The following is a 19,944-nucleotide window of genomic DNA, read 5'->3' as shown; positions in this document are numbered from 1 at the left end:
TTACAACCCAGCCATTTATTTCTAGATGCTTATCCTACAGAAACAAAAACATATTTTAAAATAAGACTTGAGTATTGATTTGAAAAGAGAAACATGTAATATGATCTAAATGTCAAGTAAATACTGGCACAGTCTTATTTTGGCATAGTATGCAGCAGGTTAAAATAATAAGTAGTTTAGATGTACAGACATTAAAAGATCTTCAGCATGTGCTGTTAAGTACGAAAACAAAGGCACAATGCAGCACATTAGTGTAGCACAAAAAAAACAAGGTATGTAATTATATGTGTATGTTTAAACGTAAGTAAGTGCATGAAAAATGACCTTGAAGGACATCTAACAAACTAAACTATGGGTAACTCTGAAGAGGAGAGTGATTAAAGGCAAAGTAGGAAAGGGGACTTACCTTCTTTTGTTTGTTTTAAGTCCATATTCTTCTTAGAAAAGACAAACAGAGATATCGCAGGGAGTAAAAACAATACTTTGGAAAAAACAACCTATTGTTAATATTCTCAGAGAGATAGAAAATAGTGAACTCAGACAATTGGAGAAAACTGCTATATGGATAGAGATGTAGAGAATTACAAGAGCTCTTCAAAATATGATAGCCAAAATAAATGTTCTAGTGGGGAAGTTGGAAGATAAAGTAAATTTCTCAGAATACAGAACGAAAACAGCAATGGTAGATGTTAACATACATGCATACGTACCAATAGATAGCTTATGTACATACATGAAATGAAGGGAAAATCTTACAAGAAAAATTTTCAGAACTGAAAGATATGCATTTCCAAACTGGAAAAAATGCAAAGAATGCCCATAAAATAAGTAATAAAGACCAATCCAGGAACATATCATCATAACATTTTAAAGACTAGGGATAAAGAAAAGATCCTAAAAGCATCCATATATTCCCTCCCTAACCCCTGGTTGAGTTTTTTTTAAGACTTTATTTGGGGAGTGGGGAGTTTTAGGTTAACAGAAAAATTACGGGGAAGGTACTGAGATTTCCCATATACCCTCTGCCCCCACACATTATAGATTTTTTAAGAAAAAGGATGGAAAGAAAGATGGTTGGAAGGAAGGAAGGGAGGGAGGGAGAAAGGGGGAAGGAGAGAACAAGAGAGAGAGAAAAAGAAAATAGTCATATATAAGAATCAGGGCACAGAATGGAATTAGTGTTTTCAACAGTAACACAGGAAACTGGAAGACAATGAACAATACTTTAAAAATTGAGGGAAATGTTTTTCAACCTAGAATTGTAGAATAAATTAATCAAGTATGAAAGTACAATAGAGACATTAAAGTCTTCTAAAGATTATCTCCCCTATCTTCATACTCAGAAAGCTACTGAAGGATGTGCTCCCACAGGATGGGGGAGTGAGTCAATTAAGAGGAAGATAGATGTGAGATCCAGGAAACATGGGACCCGGCACAGGAGAGAAGCAAAGGGAAGGCATAAGTTGTCAGCCATACAGCAGACTCAGGGAGCAACCAGTCCATGTAGAAACAGGAAAATGGAGGGTTCTAGGAGAGGTGTCTCCAGAGGGAAAATAAAACTGACGGCTCACTCAATGTATTTGACCAAGTAGAACAGGATATTGAGAGGGGCTTCATAGTTCTGTGAGGAATGTGGGAAAATTTGATACACATATAGAATAACTGAGCAAATAAAAAGAGGAAATTAACTCTGAGAAAAAAATATTGAAGAAAAATATATCATCATAATATTCTACAACTGGCTTAACAATTAACACTTGCATAAGCATAAAGTAAACATTGTATAATATTGATTTAACCAAAAATGTGACATAACTATTGGGAGGAGAGGGAGATTCTTGGTGGGGTGGTGGGACAGAGTGAATGTGTGTAAAAGTGCTTTCTCCTATCTTCCATGATAGGAAGTTGACAGATAATATTCCAAATTGGAAAAGCAGCATACATGTATTATAAGAATGTTACTTAGAAATATGAAGGTAAATATTTTTCTTCTAAAACCACCTCAAGAGTTGAAAGTATTAGCATTTAGGGAGCGAAGGAGGGGCTATTTATTTATTTATTTTTTAGGGAGGTTGCAATTTTTTATTTATTATTTATTTATGGCTGTGCTGGGTCTTCGTTTCTGTGCAAGGGCTTTCTCTAGTTGTGGCAAGCGGGGGCCACTCTTCATCGCGGTGCGCGGGCCTCTCACTATCGCGGCCTCGCTTGTTGCGGAGCACAGGCTCCAGACGCGCAGGCTCAGTAATTGTGGCTCATGGGCCTAGTTGCTCTGCTGCATGTGGGATCCTCCCAGACCAGGGTTCGAACCCGTCTCCCCTGCATTGGCTATTTTTTGTTAGAGGCTTTATAGTACATTGGACTGTCAAATTATGTAAATGTATTACTTTAAAATTCCTTTTTAATTCTTTTTTTTTTTTTTTTTTTGCGGTACGCAGGCCTCTCACTGTTGTGGCCTCTCCCGTTGCAGAGCACAGGCTCCGGACGTGCAGGGTCAGAGGCCATGGCTCACGGGCCCAGCCGCTCTGCGGCATGTGGGATCTTCCCGGACCGGGGCACGAACCCGCGTCCCCTGCATCGGCAGGTGGACTCTCAACCAGTGCGCCACCAGGGAAGCCCTCCTTTTTCATTCTTTTTAAGGAGATAAAACTAATTTCAGTCACTAGCATAGAACCCTGGGTTCCCAGAGACCCTAAAGAGTACAGGACTGGCAAATGGACACCAGTGGGGTGGAGGTCAATCTTTGTTTTGAGGACTGGGCTGTAAGTTTGTCTTGAATGAACAGAGACCTGGGTGCCAAGCCCAGGAGGCGGAATGGGAGAGGGGACCGTTGTTCTCAGACACGGGCTCTTCCTGACAAAGCATGCAGGCTATTCTGGGAGGTGTTGAGATGTAAATGAAAATGGCTTGGGGGAGTCACATGGGAGCTGTTTGTAGTGAAGGCACCAGAAGGCTGGTGGTTCTCCCTTCCTCCCTGCAGACTGGGAGGCGTGGGGTTGATGCCCAGTGAAAGTGATCTGGCTCCCATTTCCTTAGTGAGAACAGGCAGCAGATGGGTGTCTGGTAACCCAAAGCCTCTACTGAAGAGGCCCAAGTCAGTTGCTCCCCCTGGCCGGGGGCTGGGGCTGACTCAGGTTTCAGCCACAGGCCCCTGGGGGCTAATGTCCGAAAGCGGGGCAGAAGATTGAACCTGAGGCCTGGTTTTGAGGGAGGCGGGGAGACACAGAGGATATCAGGATGGGAGGAGAGCTAATGAGGAGACTGTTGATCCATCTGTTCCCTAGTTCAAGGGCTCATGAACCTCAGTGATACTCAGAAAGACTCAAAGAGGTATTTTTGAAAGATAGATATATTTCCAGGCCTCACATCACACTTGCTCATCAGAACCTCCAGGGGTAAGGCCCAGGATTTTGATGCACACATGCATTCTTCTTACCACCCCTGGGAGCCCACGTGCAAGCTGGTTCCAGACCACTCCTGCCCGTGACTCCAAGGCAGTCCTCGCTCTATTTGAGCTGTTTCTCTTCTTTCTCCTTTACTAGCTGTTCAGATGCAAAAGAAACTCTCCGAAACCCAGGGGGGCGGCGGGGGGGGGGGGGGGGGGGTGGGAATCTGCTTTTTGCAGGGGTTTGACAGCATCTGTCCGTTATGAATTTGTGCTATAGGAGAAGCAGGTGCTTCCTGGGAGGCGCAGGAGCAAAGCTCTCCTTTAGACTGTCACCATTTTTATTCCCATCATTCATCTTCAGTGAGAACCTCTGAAAGGCAACTGAGAGGTTCAGAGACAAATATTTCTTTCCCCTTTGATAGCCTCCAAGGTCTGAGTAGTGCTCGGCACCAAGAGGGGGAAACAAAGATGGTACAGGAATGGGCTAAATTCAGTTCTGGAAGATGTGAGCTCTGCGTTTGGAACCCGTGTCTTCAGACCCAGATCACACAGTCCTGGGATAATATGAGGAGAACACTGAGAGCAAAGAGCCCCAAATGGGAATGGTGGCTGGATTTATTGTTTTATCTGAGCCACCAGATGCTGTGTTCAGGCTCTTGATGGTTTCCCCATTGGATTCTAGTTGTTTGTGGTCACAAAGCCCTCCCCATCAAGGCCATCCTAATCCAAAATCTAAAATAGATTTTCTATGATGAAGATAAATGGTAAATGTAGAAATTCAGGGTCAGCTGAACCTTATCTTTATAAACTGCACCAAGTTATAAACTTCTTGAGGGTGGAAACCACGTCTTTCTTGCTCACAACTGCAGCCTGAGGGACCAGCATCACCTGGCATAGAAAAGGTGCTTGATAAATGCCAAGTTCAGCAATTGAGTGGAAGGCCTGCAGCCATGGGCCAGGGTGCAAGGTGGGCTTGGCAGAACCACATGAAAGTCCTCTCCACCTGGAAAGGTCTTCCTCTGGTCTTTCTCTTCATTCCAACCTCAGCTCCATGACCCCTCCTCAGAAATGGTCCCTGAACACCCTATCTGAAGTTGACCTTTCCATTACATCTCTACCCCTTGTCCCTATTTAGTTCTCTAATAACAAATGTCACGATCTCCAGCTCTCAGATTTCCTAACTCGTTTATTATTCTTATTTGATTACATGCTTCCTACACCAGAATATCAGCACGGCTGAACTCTCCACCCACAGCACCTGGAACAGGTTCTTGGCCCAGTAGGCAGGCACTCCATGAATTCGAGTCGAATGAACAAAGCAGCATTAGATTATGAGAACAAGAGAGACACTTTCCTCAGTTCTACGACACACGTTTTATTGATTCTGGACCTGCGCTGCATCTTACAACCGATGTACGTATGTGATGTTGCCGTTTACTCCCATCCTCCCTGAAAAGCTGTTAGCACATCAGGGTGCTCATGTTATAAACCGTGTCTTAGCATCAATGAAGGACACCAAGCATTATCCTGAGCTCTCTAGCTTAGCTGCCTCTAAATCCAGGATGCTTTTGCTGAGCAATGAGGAGGAGGGAGGCACATCAAAGGGCATAAAATAAGGAAACCAGTGTCGAGAAATAGCTGGAAGGAATGCAGAGCAGAAAGGGCATCGGGAGAGGGCAGGGTGGGCTGGCAGTGGTGTTCCTCAGGTGCTGGGCAGTATGAACTGTCCTTCCTCTCCTGCCGCCTTCATCCCACCTTGGGTGTTTATTAATGTGCCAGGAGTAGCTGTGTCGCCTCAGGTGTGCCAGAGACCATACATGTGATGGCCTACAGCACTGGGGTGGCTGGGCACGTGGGCAGTCCTCTGCCTGCTGGAGTCCTGGGCATGGCACAAAGGTGAAGGCTCCACTTAGGGACTTCTTGGGTTGGAACAACGGCTTCAAGCACCCTGACAAAGTGTGGTTCTGCAGCGTCTGTTTCAGAACCAATCAAAGAGTTTGCATAATAGGCAGATGCTCGGGAGGCAACCCCTCCACCCCAGAATGGGCCTCCAGAAGCAGCCCCCGGAATCCGCTTTTTCATAAGCTCCCCCCGACCCTCCCACCGCCCCCCACCCCCCAACATGGTTCTTTAGGCGAGTGGTTCTCAAACTTAACAAATGCAAATGAGGGAATGATCTGATTCACCTGGGGACCTATCCCAACTCCAGGCAGCTTCGATTACAAATGGTAACGGAATCTCACAGGCCACTGCTGGATGCGCTCTGGTGAGCTCCTAGGCGGGCAGGCAGGGCAGGGCCTGGGGGGAACTGAACGGAGCTCGGCTCTGGGGTGTTCGCTGTCTGCTCCTGGCTGCAGCCTGACCCCTGGTGGTCAGAGCGAGGGGTTTGGTAGGAGGGACCCGGAGCATTTGGCTATTTGCAATGCCAGGAAAAGTTATAACAAACTCCACCTCTGCTTGCAAGTGGGATTGCCAAGACTGGGATGATTTGAGGAGGGGTGATGCCAGGTTATGGATTTTCTAAATTCCTTGTTTTGCCTCCATCGTTGACTCGTCTTGTCAGTGTCCCTCCCCAGACATCTCTAGGCGGCATTTTAGCTGCATTTCTGCATCTCCGTGGAGGGAGGAGAGGGGGAGAAAGACAAGAAGTTGGGTGTTTTCACAGTACGTTCTTCTTTTTAAGGTTGGGGGCGTGGCCAAGGTTAGCAAACTGACAACCAGACACAGGTGTGCCTGTGGCTGCTATTATGTGGGCCGCTGCCTTTTCCTCATTAGCCCAGGTCCCACTCTGCCTCTCACCTGGCCGGCGCACCTGAACCCACTGAGGATGGAGCGAGACGGCAAAATGGCTGCACCGCTGCGGCAGCCCTTCCTCTGTCCCTCGGGGTCTAGGAGTGGCTCACTCAGCGTCCAGACACTGATCCCGTCAACTTGCTGAAGCTCAGGGCCAGGATGCAAGTGGTCATAAAAAGAGGTAATTTAAAGAAGTCTCTCCAGTGATATATTGCTCTCTCCTTTTCCTTTTTAATTCTTGGGCATTTATAACCAACAGAAAGAGATCACCTGACTTTAGTGATGAATAATAACGTGCTTTGCGTTTCCAGAACGGAAATATAGAGCCCAAATCAGGGAGCTATGATTCTTTCGGCCAGTGACCGCAAAGCAAGATGAGTTAGTGTAACAAGGGGAGCAAACGCAGAGAGGAGAAATTTCGACCGAGAGGGTCAGTGGAAGGGAAGTGGCCTGAGAGGCAGTACCCTGAGCTGCTGTGGGGTTGACCACGTGCAGTCCAGTTATTCAGGTGTTTAATACACATGACTGAGAGCCCTCCATGGGGAAAGCACTGAGCTGGATGCTAGGAAGACAGAAAAACGTAAGACATCTGGCTCCTACCCTCAAGTTATTTTCAGTCTTGCAGAAGGCAGTGGAAAGACGCATAAGCCAAAACTGATCAAACTATTTGGACTATGAATTTATCTGGCATGTTTAGCTCTTTGATTCACTACGTGATCATCATTGCTGTCACTCTCATTCACCGAGCGCATAGAATTTTATTTAATTCTCACCATAATCCTACTCGTATTTATTATTATCCCCATTTTATAAATGAGGAAACTGAGTCCTTAGATTAGATAACGTGCCCAAGGTCAAATAGCTGGAAACTGTGGGAGCTGGCATCAGCCTGACTCCAGAACTCGTTGTCACCCAGCAGGTGACAGGCCTCCAGGCCTCCACCTCTAATCGTGTTTCTGCTGCTCTCTTGCTAGAGTCCACTTCTCACATCTCACTTACACTTATCTCTCCACACTCACCCACCCTAACATCCTTTCCTCCCATCTCCAAGGATAAGGCATGCAGCCATAGGAGCTCATTCATCACTCTACCCCTTCTCCTCCAGCCCTTAGGACTCTGTCCACTCACCTCCTTTCTCCTGCACCCTCAATTCATCATCTCTGCTCGTTCCTTCCCCTCAACCCATGAACGTGTCAAAGGCTCTCCTTCACTAAACAAACCCACAAACAAATAAAACACACCACAACACAAGCTTCTTATATCATACACCTATTAGAACAGCTCAAATAAAAAATAGTGACAATACCAAACGCTGGTGAGAATATGGAAAAACTGGATCTCTTGTAAATTGCTGTTGGAAATGCAAAATGGTACAGTCTTCTGGAAAATAGTTTGGTAGTTTCTTAGAAAATGAAACATATGCTTACCAGGTGATATAGCAGTTGCATTCCTAGGCATATATGCCAGAGAAATGTGAACTCATGTCACAAAAATGTCTACATGATGTTCATTGAAGCTTTATTTCTAATAGCTCCAAACTGGAAACAACCCTAATGTGTTTCAGGGAGTGAATGGCTAAACTAACTGTGGTATATCCATATGATGGAATATTCCTCAGTAATAAAGAGAAACAAGCTCTTGATACTTCCAGCAATGCTGATGTCGTGGGGAAAAAACTGAATGAAAAAAAGCCAGGCTTAAATGTTACACACTATATGGTACCATTTGTATAACGTTTTCAAAATGACAGAATTATAGGGATGGTGAACAGATGCATGTCGCCAAGGGTTGGGGCATGAGGGAGCTCTTTCTGGTGATGGAACAGTTCTGCATTTAACTGTGGTGGTGGTTACACAAATCCATGCAGATGATAAAGTTGTGTAGAACTATTCATACACACACGTATGAGTTCATGCATAAACTGTTGAAATTTGAATAAGGTCTGTAGCCTGTAACAATGTCAATGTCCTGGCTTTGAAAATATATACTACAGAAATGTAAGACGTTACTACTGGGGGAAGCTGGATGATGGATACATGGGACCTCTCTGTACTGTTTTTGCAACTTTCTTTAAGTCTACAAAAACTTTTTAGAAGTATACGTACTTAAAAAACAAACAAACAAAATCCCAAAGCTTCCTTTACCCTATATCCAGTTCAGCCCTGCTGGGTCCCCAGCCCATGGGCCATCACCCCATCTCTCTCCTCCTCTTCTCACCCAGGACCATCCAGAAGGTAACCTGCCCTCACCGTCTCCACATCCTCCCCTTCCATTAATTCCCCAGTCCCCTGCCATGTGACTTCTGCAACCTCCCCATTGCCAGATACTGGGGAGAGTTTGCAGTCTGTATGGGCCTTTCTGCTGCTTCTGAAACCATTGTATCCTCCCTCCTTGGGGGCGGGGGGTGGTCTCTAATCATTTGGTGTCTATGGCAGTGCACTTTTCTGCTCATCCTTACGCCTCTCTGACCAATATCCCTTCTCTGTCTCCTTTGTGGACTTCTCTTTCCAATAGTTGTCTTCTGCTCCTTATCCCTTAAATATTGATGTTAAGGGATTGACACTGACCCACTCCTTGACCCGCTGCTTTTCTTCCTCTTCACTCTATTCCAGAACAATCTCATCCACTCTCTTGGTTTTAACTGCGCTTACCTGTTGCTGTCTCCCAAATCAGTATCGCTAGCCTAGGCCCTCCCTCAAGCTTTGGCTACGTCTATCCACCAGCCTGCGGTCATCTCACCCAAATGTCCTCTGAGCACTTCAGAATCAATGTGCACGAAACCTTTATCACCTTGCTTCTAGATCAACTCTTCCTCCTATAAGCTAGAAACTTAGGAATCACCCTTGATCACACACGTTCAGTTGGTTGATGGGGTCCTCTTGAGTGGGCCTAAATGCTCACCTCTATACCTTTTACCACCGTCCTGGTTCAGGGCACCATAATCTCCTGCCTAAATTACTGCCATGGCATCTGAACTGGTTTCCCTCCACACAGGGAAATCCTTCCTAAATCTGTCCTCCACCTTAAGGGTGGAGCAATCTATTTAAAATATGAACCGCCTTCATCAAACTCTGTAGTGGTTCAGTCCATCACTTAGAGGCAGAACCCCAGCCTTTTAACATGGCACACAGGCCCCTCTATCTAGCAACTGCCTATGGCAGCGGCTGTTTTTCAATGCATTTCACTCTCCAGCATGACAGGACTGCCTGTGGGTGTTGCTTGTGCTTTGCTGTGCCTTCCTCCCGCCCGTCAGGCAGTGCTGTCCAAGGAGAGTGTCTATCGTCATCCCAGCCCCACTCCTCCACCCATCTAGACTTAGCTACTCCTGCTCGGTCTTTGGGAACCATCTCTCACCTACCCTCTCCACCCCTCCTGTTTACATTGCAATTATTTGTCTATGTGCCTATAGCACGTTTCCTCAAAATGTAATAGGAGGGATGATGATACCAGATTTAAGTTCAGGTCTTTGAATTACTTTAAGCAATCAAAATACTCTCTTGCTTGCTAAGTGAGATGTATGAGCTACTGAGGAGGTAGGACAATGCTTTAGGTTCCATACATGCCTCTCACAAGCTGTGAGAGGAGGAAGGACGTGGAAAGAAGATGATCGCCCTACCAGCAGAGGGCGACATACAGCCGTGGCTTGGAGGATAGGAGGGACCACTGCAGCCCGGGCCAGATGTATCCAAGGTGAGCTGGAGATTAAAATCGGCTCCCATAACCCTGTATCGGCATAACAACGACAGTGCACAATGTCTGAAGTGAAAGGTATGCAGCAGCAGAGAACATGGGGGCAAATGTGAAAAACATGCCCTTGTCATTATGGGAAAAGAAATAAGAAACACACTTGCATCTTCGTATGAGTAGAAGAGGAATCCAGGATTTTTAAAGTCTAGTCAAGGCTCAAATAGACCCTCGATCAAGGATGGAGACCCCAAGTATAGCCCATTTTGGGGTTATGAGCTCGACAAGAATATGGACAAAAAGGGAGGTGACAAGACCAAGTACAGACACCAAGAAGGCAAGTCCTTCAGCTTCTAAGCAACCCTCCTGGGTCTCCCACTGCAGTCTCCCCTTCTCCCATCATCTTTCATGCCTTATCAGAACTCCTTTCATACTCTTTGGTTTGTCCTTACTATTTTAAGGGTGAGGGAGGCAACTTTTTAAAATGAATGCATTTTCATCTGATTTGAAATATGCCTGGTTTCAGACTTCCACTGCTTTGCTAGCCTTTCTCTTCTGAAAGAAGAGAGTTGTGTGCCATCTTGTGGTGGAGGGCTGCCACAGCAACATTAATGCACCCACAGCATCCTGCCCAGTCCGGCACCGGGGTTACCAGATGTACGGCTCTGGAAAGGGTTCTGGGTCAGGGCCCATAGCAGTCAGAGAATGTACCTGTGGAGAGACGCTGAGGGCTGAGCTGGTCGTGAATCGCATTGGAGTAGGGTCCAAAGAGATTTTTCCTGATCGCCCAACCAATATGATTTTCTCTTTTGGTGCCATTTTCCCTAATTGATAAATGAATTCTGATCCATTATGGTGTTCTTGCACAGTGGCAAGAACCCAGGCTGAGCTAAGTCCCCTGGTGTCTAATCGCCCCCCATCACAGACCAGCCAGGCGAGCTAGCAACAGAGAATGGTGAAAGGGGAATGGAATGAGGGCCAGGAACTTCCTACTCAAGCGCTACCACAATCCAATGTGTTACCCTGGGGAAACTGTTGGACTGAGCACCTCCCCTGTGTCAAGTGCTGCCGAGGTGCTTTTCCTACTTCTTCCTCATGGTCATCCTGTGGGATAGTGGGTCTACACGTGAGGAAAGTGAGGCTTAGCAAGAGGGAGTCACAGACCCACGGAGTGATGAGTCAGGTGTGACTCCAAAGCATATGGTCTTTACATTTTAAATGTATTTTCTTTTTATAATTTTTGTTATGTGAATGTGAGGCAGGGTTGGAGGGTCACACGTAGGCCCGATAGCTTGAATATATTGTGTCCCTTGATAACAGGGCAAGCCCAGTTCCCACCTGAGTGTTCGACAAAGCTACAGATGCTGGGCTGTTACTTTTTAATCCCCCACGTATTCTCACTTCTCCCCATCTGACTTTGTTTCTAAAGGCGTTTTGAGAGATTGAGCCACCTTAGCTTCAAAAAGCATATCCTTTGATTACTGAAGATAAAAGATACGACCTCAAGAGAGAACACTGTCTGCGGGATTAATAAGAAAATGAAGTCTTCTACGGAGAAGGCAAGACACTCTCCCTGCCTGATGTACTTACTGCTTCTCTAAGGGCTGTCACTACAGGGTCTCACCTGATACAACTCCCTGTGGTTGCGAGGGGCTTGTTGTTAGAGTCTCCATTTGACCCCTGAGGGAATTGGGGTTCAGAGAGATTAAGAAATGTGTTTGATACTATATATAAAATAGATAAATAACAAGGACCTACTGTATAGCACAGGGAACTATAATCAATATTCTATAATCTATAATGGAAAAAAATCTGAAAAAGAATGTATATATGTATAACTGAATCACTTTGCTATACGTCTGAAACTAACCAGTTCATTCTTTTTTATTGTTGAAGAACAGTCCCTTATATGGATATACCACAATCTATTTATTCCCTTGGTGATGGAAATTTGGATTATTTCTATTTGGGGGCTATTATGAATAAAGCCACTGAGAACATTGACGTGCCAGTCCTTGTAGTGGACATAGGCTTTCATTTCTTTTAGGTAAATACCCAGAAATGGAATATCTGGGTTCTGTGATAGGTGTATGTTTAAGTTTTTAAGAAGCAGGGAAACTGTTTCCCAGAGCGGTTGTACATTTTTACAGATCAGTAGCATATGAGAGTTCCAGTTTCTCCACATCCTTGACAACACTTGGTATGGTCGGTCTCTCCCATTTTATACATTCTGATAAGTATGTAGTAATAGCTCATTGTGGTTTTAACTTGCGTTTCCTTGATGACTAATGATGATAAATATCTTTTCATGTGCTTACTAGCCATTCATATATCTTCTTTAGTGAGGTGTCTATTCAAATCTTTTGCCCATTTTAAAAATTGGATTGTCTGTCTCTCAAGTGTCACAGCCCTTTGTTTCCTAATGCTCATATTTTGAAAACCACTGTTTTTTTTTTTTTTTCTAGTTTTTTGGTTGCTTTAGGCAGGAATTGTAAATCAAGTCTCTGTTATTTCATCTTGACTGGAAATGACAGACTAACTAACCAAGGTCTTTGACCCCCAAAGCTGTGCTGTTTCCTTAAGAAGCCTGATGTAAGAGAGAGTGGGTAAAATCTCACCTTTAAAAAAAAGATTTCATGAAAAATTGTTTCAATAAATGATTAAAACCCTGTCCCTCACTCCCTGTTGTGTGGTTCCTATACATCAAAGTTTAAATTCCCAAGTTTTGATTCTCATACATTAAATCTATTACTTTGGTTCAGTTCTTTATTATGGAAAGTCACAAAAATTAATCTCATGCCAAGTTTACTCATTTGGAGGTGATGGAAAAGGTACTGTTTCCTCTGTAGTTCTGATATTTCATTGATTTCCTAATATAGAGGACATTAGCCATTTAGTGTGAGAAGTACAAATTTTTCTGATAAATCTTATCTTGTCTGCAAACAGAAAGTAGAATCCAGGACTGTGGGATATTGGTGGCTCTAAACAGAAATACTAATGATTTATCATATATACTTAGCTTCACTTCATTAAATTTTTGGAAATGAATGTGTTGGGAAAGCTAATCTAATGTCATCCATTAAATAAGAAAAATGGAAATTAGATCATTAAAGTGAATGTGGCTGGTGCCAAGGCGAACACAATGAAAAATGCTTTATTACTCTTCCTTATTTCAAAGCAGCCCTTTAATTAAGATTTCTTCCACCAGCAAAACTAATTTCACAAGTTTATACAGCCAGCATATTTCCATTTACACTTCCCGAAAGTGGTCCTTTTGCATTATAGGGATTTTTTTTCTTACTTTTTAAAAAATAAATTTATTTATTTGGCTGCATTGGGTCTTTGTTGCTGCGTGCTGGCAGCAACTCTTCGTTGCAGCGCACGGGCTTCTCATTGCGGTGGCTTCTCTTGTTGCAGAGCATGGGTTCTAGGTGCACGGGCTTCAGTAGTTGTGGCACGTGGGCTCAGTAGTTGTGGCTCATAGGTTCTAGAGCACAGGCTCTGTAGTTGTGGCTCACGGGCTTAGTTGCTCCGCTGCATGTGGGATCTTCCCAGACCAGGGCTCGAACCTGTGTCCTCTGCATTGTCAGGTGGATTCTTAACCACTGTGCCACCAGGGAAGTCCCCATTATAGGGATTTTTTTTAAAAAACATCTTTATTGGAGTATAATTGCTTTGCAATGGTGTGTTAGTTTCTGCTGTATAACAAAGTAAATCAGCTATACATATACATATATCCCCATATCTCCTCTCTCTTGTGTCTCCCTCCCACTCTCCCTATCCCACCCCTCTATGTGGTCACAAAGCACTGAGCTGATCTCCCTGTGCTATGTGGCTGCTTCCCACTAGCTACCTATTTTACATTTGGTACTATATATAAGTCCATGCCACTCTAACTTCATCCCGGCTTACCCTGCCCCTAGGTTCTTCATAACCTTTTTTTTTTCTTTTTTTAGATTCCATATATATATGTTAGCATACAGTATTTGTTTTTCTCTTTCTGACTTACTTCACTCTGTATGACAGACTCTAGGTCCGTCCACCTCACTACAAATAACTCAATTTTGTTTCTTTTTATGGCTGAGTAATATTCCATTGTATATATGTGCCACATCTTCTTTATCCATTCATCTGTTGATGGACACTTAGGTTGCTTCCATGTCCTGGCTGTTGTAAATAGAGCTGCAATGAACATTATGGTACATGACTCTTTTTGAATTATGGTTTTCTCAGGATATATGCCCAGTAGTGGGCTTGCTGGGTCGTATGGTAGTTCTTTTTTAGGTTTTTGTTTGTTTAATTATTTATTTATTTATTTTTGGCTGTGTTGGGTCTTTGTTTCTGTGTGAGGGCTTTCTCCAGTTGCAGCAAGCGGGGGCCTCTCACTATCGTGGCCTCTCGTTGCGGAGCACAGGCTCCAGATGCGCAGGCTCAGTAGTTGTGGCTCATGGGCCTAGTTGCTCTGCTGCATGTGGGATCTTCTCAGACCAGGGCTCGAACCCATGTCCCCTGCATTGGCAGGCAGATTCTCAACCACTGCACCACCAGGGAAGCCCCTATTTTTAGTTTTTTAAGGAACCTCCATACTGTTCTCCACAGTGGCTGTATCAATTTACATTCCCACCAACACTGCAAGAGGTTTCCCTTTTCTCCACACCCTCTCCAGCAGTTACCATTTGTAGATTTTTTGATGATGGCCATTCTGACTGGTGTGAGGTGATACGTCATTGTAGTTTGGATTTGGATTTCTCTATTGATTAGTGATGTTGAGCATTCTTTCATGCGTTTGTTGGCAATCTGTATTATCTTCTTTGGAGAAATGTCTATTTAGGTCTCATTTTAGTGATTTTATGTTTATTATCCAGGAAGGAAACGAGACCTAAAGGCAAGGGAGACAGCTCAGCATGGTGGGATGACAGTCGTCCTGTTCAGCTCGGGCAGACATAGTGAATGGTAACATTTTCAGTTCCTTAGACCCAACTTAGTATTATCTATTTTTCACATCAACAGCAACTCTAAGAAATATTGTTGGCAGTATCAGGCTGGCTCTGGATTTCATCCCTCCTTGAATGTGTTGATGAAAGTAGAAACCTGAGTACCAGTAACATTTCCAGTTGCTGGCTTCTGTGAAGATGGGGCAGCCGAAATTCGATAACTGTTCAGAATATTAATTTAAGCTTCAACCTGACAGCCAATGATCACTAGAACATATAGTACTGACCCAGCTGCTCAGCTTTCCTAGAAATGACTTGATTACACAGTTAGAACAGCTGCTGGAGCTAACCAACGACACAGTGGGAAAAAAAACAGTTAAAGGAAAAATAAGGCAGGATTAATTTGTGGTCTAACTCATTAAGACCTCCTGCTGTCATCCTTTGCCAAGCCACTAAGCCTTCACTTTTTAGAAAATGATCACATGCCTCCAGCTACTGTTATTAGTTTCCATGATTTTGCAGAAATCATAACACCAACCCCCAGGAATCATTAAAAGCTCTGGAGCATGTAATTTGTTCAAAGTGGGAAAAGCCTTCCCAAGGAGCCCAGGGATGGTCCACAGGGCTTTGGCCCTTCTCTGGTGGTGGTAAACCACTTGTACAAGTGGCTACACATGCCCAGCGAACTGGTCACATTTCTGCCATCCTCCCCTCCCCCTTCTTCTTTTCTCATCTTCTTTCTTCTCTGCTCTTTCATCTTTCCTTCTCCTTTTCCTTGTCACCCTCTGGATGCTGGAGTACGGTTGAAGGTGAGGCGTCAGGGACATAGCCAGATCTGAAGCTACTGACAACGCACTTGAGTCATCTGTATCCATCACTCATTTAATCCTTACAAGAACCTTAAGAGGAGGCATATCTCCCCATTACATAGGTAGAGGAATTGTGGCTTAAAGAGGTCATGTCTGGCTTCCCTGGTGGCACAGTGGTTGAGAGTCCACCTGCCGATGCAGGGGACATGGATTCGTGCCCCGGTCTGGGAAGATCCCACATGCCGCGGAGCGGCTGGGCCCGTGAGCCATGGCCGCTGAGCCTGCGCGTCCGGAGCCTGTGCTCCGCAATGGGAGAGGCCACAACGGTGAGAGGCCCACATACCGCAAGAAAAAAAAAAAAAGAGAGATTATGTCATTTCTTTAAAACCATTAAACTCGTGATTATGCAATTTCTCTCTGTTTTAAAACCTCTCTTCTCTGCTCTGTTCTGTGATGCTGAGGCTGGGACTCTGCAAATCACATTTCTGCTTTGTCTGTGGCTCTTTCTTGGCATGTGAGGACAGTCTAAGGCTAGACAAGGAAGAAGGGACTTTCTTCTCCCTGCTTACTTCCTGGTACTGTCAGCATCACCCCAGTAATGGTTTTTCACCTCAGCAGCAGTAATTTTCCACATTCCTAGAACCAGCCCCTCAGAAATACCAACATCAGTTAACTGGCACCCCCTTCCCAGAGGTCTGGGTTCCAGTTATAAAGGCCTCTACTCCGAGCTTCTGGGCTCTAATAACCTTATCCTCTTCTCTTTGTGCCACTAGCCTTGGGGATGGGAACTGCTTCCTAAAGTTACTATCTTTCTGGTGCCCCAATATCTCCTTTTACCTTTTCGGGTCTTTGACATCCTTTTAACCAATTCCCACTATTAAGTTCTTTTCTGTTAAAATTATTGGTTTGGTTTCTGACTACTACACATAGGAGCAATAAGATTCAGAAACAAGTATGTCTGACTCCAAATGCAGGCCCTTGATTTTTGTTCTGTGCTATTCCCCTCCATGTCCACCCCCATTTGCAAGCTGGTGACAAAGATTCTTTGCTTGACCAAACTTTATTCAAGCTCCTGAAACTTCTCCTAGGCCATCAGTGCGCTCTCTAGTTTTACCAAGAACCCTGCTAAGTTAGTTTAACCAGATTCCTCTACTCCCCTTGATATCTGATCACCCTGGATATCTGATCAGTTCAGTGATGTCCCACCAAGTGATGTCTGATCACCCTGGCTTGCTTTCAGAAAGAATCCTGTTAGGTCAGTTTAGCCAGAACCCCCTTTATCCCTAATGCTTCCTCTTAGGGATAATTTTCCATCCACTGACCCCCTGCTTCCTGCTCCTTGGCTACAAATCCCATTTGCCTTGAGCCCAGTCTCTCTCTCCCACTGTAAAATCCCATTGCCATGGTCCCTGTACCCTCATGATGGTCCTGAATAAAGTCTACCTTACCATCTTTTTTTTTTTTTTGCGGTACACGGGCCTCTCACTGTTGTGGCCTCTCCCATTGCGGAGCATAGGCTCCGGACGCGCGGGCTCAGCAGCCATGGCTCACGGGCCCAGCCGCTCCGCGGCATGTGGGATCTTCCCGGACCGGGGCACGAACCCGTGTTCCCTGCATCGGCAGGCAGACTCCCAACCACTGCGCCACCAGGGAAGCCCTACCTTACCATCTTTAACAAGTGTCATTAAATATTATTTTCGTTAACATGGACACTCGAAAATCAGTTTGAATCAAGTGTAACTAGGAACTCAAGTTACAGTCTTTCGGTACATTTTTTGGGGAAAGTCCTAAACATTACTGTGTTGATTATTGAAGATTCCACTCACTGTTAAGCGGTTTGGAAAGCACCTTTCCTACCATAAGTGAATATGATAGCCTCAGCTAAGTAAGATGGAGCGCTGATTAATATGTTCCTAAAAAGATCACAGAATTGACACATTGCAAGTCATAGCAAAATGGGAATTTACCAGCTCTGAGTTTTGACTGGAAATCTCATTTCTATAAAAGCAGAACATATGATATATTTTTGACCTTGTCTTGGTGATAATTGCATTTTGCAGAGGAAGAGGAAGAAACAGAAAGAACTTTCCTCCTAGATTTAATTCTGACCTCCCAGGAAGAACTGGTTATTGAAGCAGGAATACAGGAACCTAGAGGACTGGGAATCAGGGAGTGTCTTTCACATGGGGGATTAAAATGCCCAAGAAAAGCAATTCTGGAGAGGCTCTGACATGAATCCTAAATGTCAATATGCAGCTCTCAGAAGCTCAGAGGAAAGTGTAGTCTAGTCCCATAGCCAGACAATCAGAAAGAGAAATCTGTATAAGAGGGTGACAGGATCTCAAAAATAAAATTCTAAGGATGTAAGAGTGTGGCTCTTGATGAGGAGTGAAAGGGATTGGCCTCCAAAAACACCAGTGTGCCTGCACAGGGAGCAGTTTGATGAGCTTAACATATCAAAGGGCAAAAGATGGAAGAAGTGTACAGCTGACGATGTGTCAACGCCTCTTTGTTTCAGGTACTGTCTAGAGAGGAGCAACCCAAGTCCCTGCCTTCCATATACTTACACTTCTGGGGAGGAAGTGTAATAAATAAACAAGCCAATAAATAAACAATAAACCTGTAAATATATAAAGGATGACAGGTAAGTACAATAATGTTATATGTGTGCACTAAAACTATTGAAATTGACAATAGTCTACCGTTTTTGACCTACAAGAAGGGCAGTTTCATATAGTGCCATCTGCAGTACTGTTGGGAGGGTGAGATTCTACATAAGGTTGTGAGAAAAGGCCTCTCAGAGAAGCTGACATATGAGTAGAAACCAGGACACAGTGAGGGAACGAGCCATGTAAAAACCGTGGGAAGAGTGTTCCAGAAAGTTATAAGGGAAAACCAAGTTACAAGATTTTGAGGTTATAAGGGAAGTTATAAGGGAAAAGCAAGTTACAAGATTTTGAGGGATGCTGGGTCTGTGTCAGGAACATCCAGAGGCCCAGTGTGGATCCAATAGAGGTGTGGAGGCAAAGAACAGTAAGAGGTAAGATGTCAGAGGCAGCCAGAGACAGAGACAATTCACATAGGGTCTTACATGACCTACAGGTCATGACAAAGATTTTGAATTGTATTCTGGGAATAAAATGAGAAGCCCTTAGAAGTATGAGAGCAGAGGTGGTATGATCTGGATATTATTTTTTAAAGATCCATCTTGGGAACCCTACGGAGATTAGCCTATAGAGGGGCAAGCATGGAAGCAGAGTGACCAGTTAGAAGGCCATTGCAGGAATCCAGGAAGGAGCCGATGGCCACAGGGAAAGGTTGTGAGCGGTGAAGGTGGCGAGAAGGGGAAGTGGTAGGCTTTAGGATGTATTTTGAAAGTAAAAGTGGCAGGATTTGCAGATTGAATTTGACCTAACAGTTGAGAGTGAAAGATTACAACAAGACTTTTGGCCTGAGTGACTGGATAAAAGATGGAACCATTTACTGAACTAGAAAAGAAAGAAGGTGAATATTTACTTGGGTGGAAAAAGTAAAGAGTTTGGTTTTAGGTATGTTCAAAGCAACATTGTTCTCAGACAACCAATCTGAGATGCTATATAGGCAGTTAGATAAACAAATTTAGAGTTTTGGGGAAAGGGCAAGACTGGAGATATATATCTGGAAGTTATTAGCCTACAGATTTATTTAATGCATGGGCCTGGTAGAAATCACCTAGGGAATGAATGTAAATGGACCGGAGAAGAGGTCTAAGAGTGCCGGGGGACCCCAACCATTTAGAGGCTGTGAATAAGGGGATCCCTCACAGAAGCCACAGTCCTATTTGGAAGAAGGTCTTATCAGAAGGTATAGGGAAGCTAGAGGAACATCCACAGGAGAATCCTTAGGCTGTAACAGTTCAAAGAAACACGAGGGCTCGACTCCAAAGAACCACTCCCTCCAGTGAGATAAACCACTGTGCCACCTGCACCTCTCCCCAACCCCAAGTGACAAAAGTCAGTTCTACACACCAAACATAAGCAAGTCTGTCAGCCCATATATTTCAGGTATAAAAAACCCTTTTGCCATTCCCATGGGCACAACAATTATAACTAACAAATACTCATCAAAATGCAGGTCACCTTCTGGAAGTTTTTCAGAAAGCAGCTTCCTGCCTAGGGTGTAAAAGGTCTGGGTACAAGGAAACCCAGTGGGCAAATTCCCAGACAAGTATTGGCAAAAAAACTAAAAGACAAATGATTAAATTAATTAGAAAACTAAACGGGGAGAAATAGGAGAATTCAACTAGATTGTCAAAGATGAAGTAAATTGCAAATAAAGAGCCATTCCGGGCAGTGCTGTT

At 44.3% G+C, this 19,944-nt stretch overlaps 1 long non-coding RNA gene across 2 annotated transcripts; it reads left to right on the top strand.

The window, feature by feature from the left end:
- Positions 1-3,637: 3,637 nt before the first annotated feature.
- LOC109548137 (uncharacterized) lies at positions 3,638-18,249 on the top strand. Of its 2 annotated transcripts, none has more exons than XR_002174151.3 (3): positions 3,638-4,798; positions 6,069-6,359; positions 18,124-18,249. It is a non-coding gene; the product is annotated as an uncharacterized lncRNA (long non-coding RNA). The 2 variants fall into 2 exon arrangements; XR_012329693.1 differs by lacking the exon at positions 18,124-18,249 and adding an exon at positions 11,292-12,631.
- Positions 18,250-19,944: the final 1,695 nt, after the last annotated feature.

This window comes from Tursiops truncatus, chromosome 2 (assembly GCF_011762595.2).
Source record: "Tursiops truncatus isolate mTurTru1 chromosome 2, mTurTru1.mat.Y, whole genome shotgun sequence".
NCBI lineage: Eukaryota > Metazoa > Chordata > Mammalia > Artiodactyla > Delphinidae > Tursiops > Tursiops truncatus.
This window is presented reverse-complemented; position numbering and strand designations above follow the sequence as displayed.